This window comes from Cloeon dipterum, chromosome 1, assembly GCF_949628265.1.
Source record: "Cloeon dipterum chromosome 1, ieCloDipt1.1, whole genome shotgun sequence".
Classification (NCBI taxonomy): domain Eukaryota; kingdom Metazoa; phylum Arthropoda; class Insecta; order Ephemeroptera; family Baetidae; genus Cloeon; species Cloeon dipterum.
Genome location: NC_088786.1, coordinates 38,588,613 through 38,591,799, shown reverse-complemented (window position 1 = coordinate 38,591,799; position 3,187 = coordinate 38,588,613).

The window sequence follows — 3,187 nt, the reverse complement described above, 5'->3', positions numbered from 1 at the left end:
TGTCATAGTTACAAAATTTAAATACATAAAATTAAGACATGGTAAGAATGGGCAAACAAATGCTAGCAGAAAACTGCAAAAACGCTTGAAAACAAAAGTTATCTCACGCCGCACTGAGCCGCAAATCACATTATTAATCACCCGCTAATCATTGTCACAATGCGCTCGCCACAGGTAGCCTTTGCAGAGCTTTGGGAATTCCTCCACCGTGCAGTCCTTCAATTCGGGTGGCAAGTCGTTCCACGGCGTTACCACCCTAAATGAAAACGCTCGCTGGCCAAACACACTCCGCGTTGGCGGCGGCTGCAGACGAGCATGGTGGTTGTTCACATCGCCTCGATGCGAGCGCGCACGTCAAAGTCGATCGCTCCTCCCTGGCATCTCTTGAAGAAATTCAGGTCCGTGTACTTGAGATACATCTCGAACGGCATGATGTTTGTTTCTTGCGGTGGCGGCGGTTGTCGTCCGTTGATAAAACGTAAAGCTCTCTTCTGCACTCTTTCGAGCTTGGTCGTGTTTGCCTGCGTGGTTGGATGCCACGCAGGAGGTCCGTACGTCAAAATGGGCTTCACTAGAAATCCCCAATAAATCCCCAAAAAAATCGAAAATGAAAATAATTTTTTGAATTAAAAAGTATTAACAGTATAACATGGATTAAAGTGGACCAATAGAAGGCAACAAAAATCATTATTTTAATTGCTGGATGCATTAAAAAATTAATTGAATGTAAATTCAAATTTTCTCTACATTTTCCGGCACTTGGCCAAATTTTCTTGGCGAATTTTGATTAAACAAAAACTGCTTTATCTATTTATATTTATTTTCCTTTAAAATACAGTGAAATTAAAAGCATTTCGTATTTAATTTAACATACATACACTTTATTTAAAAATATTTTACAAGAACTTTAATTCTTAGCACTATAAATCGCTGTTTGTTTTTCTCATAATAATTGTAATATACAATTAATTTAGAGTCAACTTGTCAGTGTATGCCTACATTATTAGACAAGCTCTATTTATCATTTCCGTGGAACAATATGAATTGTTTATTTGATGCAATGGCAAGTTGGCAAAAGCGTTATTATGTGCAACATTTCATTTAATTTTGTTTTCCCGTGTTAGCGGAAAAAATTCTTTTTGTAAGAGCCTCTACTTTAGTTTTTACGAAAATGATTATTTTACATGGCAACACGTTTGCCTCTTTTGCTATTGCATAACAGTTAACATATAATCGAACCAATAATTGGACATGACTTCTTCTTCTACATGTATGGATTCTCTAACGCCTAAAGAGCGTAGTTCAGAAGACAATTCGTCCAAACCTTTTTGATCGTGAACGTAGTCTGCGAAACAAAAAATTCGAAAGTCAGTCATGTTGGTAAAAATCGAGCCATTTCTAATCCGTTTTAAAAGTGACTCTTTGTCACCCAGCTCGAACTTGAAGGCACGAATATCAATTTTTTGAAGAAGCGGCGCAGAAAAAACCGTGTCAAGCCTTATGGTCCCGTCTTTTACAAACCTGTGAATAAAAAATCCAGTTAGAAAGAAATTCTTTCGTTTCAAAATAGATTTTTACGTGTCGTTCCATTTCAAATTCTTCAATTGGCCAAAAGAAGCTATCGGTTCATCATCGGACACACTTGAGCGACGTAAATCTATGGTTTCCAAATCAGTGCAGTGTTCAAAGATTTGTTTGAACGTCAAATGCAATTCTGGCCTTATTGATTCAAGGATAAGAGTTTTCAGAGACCCTCCTACTCTTCTCAGGATTCCCAGGAAATGGTTTCTCTTTCTTTGAATGTCATGGACACAAACATATTTATCTTTCAGGTTCCAAATCTGTAATAGTATTACATTAAATAACAGTTCCATAGCAAAGCAAAAGATAACTTACTTCAAGTTGCGTCAAAGGTGGGAAGATGTCATGCATGTCGTTTGAAAGAGAGACCTTTGCTTCTCGATAAGGTTCATCATCCTTTGCCTTCTTCAAAGTAATTCCAATATCTCTTGGATATTCCCTTGTATCATACTCTTGGTGATTAAACTTGGCATCGAGCGTCCTCAGAAACCTCTTGATAGAAATTGGTTCCATATCAACCAAAATAATATTTGCTTCAATCGACTCCAAATTTTGGCTCTCTCTACAGACGCGCACAAATCCCGACAATTTGATGTAAACATGGATGATGCTGAGGTTCGTTAAATTTTGCATTTTCAAGAGAAGATCAGTGGACAGGGGCTCTAGTTGTACTTTCTTGAAATACATGAAAGTGTCGGGTGACCAAATCCTTGGGTCTTCAATGTCAAGCTGTCGAAGGTTCGGAACAAACTCAACCAGGTATTGCAGGAACTATAGAAAGAAATAATCAAAATTCATCCAACATTCCTTCAATTTGGCTCTTTTTACCTCTTCCATGGAAACACAACCTTCAGAAATCTCTCCTTTTTTCCCCTTCAAGCGGAAAATGCTAGCGAAATCATCGATTGAAAATCTTTCAGTCGTCCTGTGCTGGTCAAGGTATGGAAGAGCAGTCCAAACTTGGTCCGCTCCAATTTCTTCTATCCTTTCCATCGCTTCATCAAACAAAATTTTGCGCATCGGAGGAGCTAAAATTTTTAAAAATAATGGAATGCTCAAATAATTAATGACTGTACAATACCAATTTTCTTCGTAATGAAGTCTCTGTAGCCTCCAATATTTTTGACGATTGTGTTGATCGCCGAATCTTGCAGGGAACGAACAGCAGGGGGTCTCTCCACCTCACGGTTTGAGTCGTTACCACTCATCTGGAAATATGAATGGCATTTTGATTTGAAAATTGCATGAAATTCGCAAATTCAGTGTCTATTGTGAACTTTGAATTATTCCCAAACTTTGCAACCCTTAAAAGAGAACTAATTACTGAGAATCTCAATTTCTATTCAGTGTTCCTGATCTCACACAATTTGTCCCACATTTATTATTCAATGATTTCCATGTGTTTTGGTCAAATTTTGACGTTTAGTCCTTTCAATAACGTTGTTCCCTAATCAATTTGTTTTAAAACGGAAGTAAGCTTCAGTTAAAGTCTCGAAAATACTATTAATTTCGGCCCTCAGTTGTCCGAATCGAGCACTTTGTGATTACATACAGCGGTCAAGATTTTGGTCCAATCGGCCGATATTTGACGCCACCTGATCCCGGT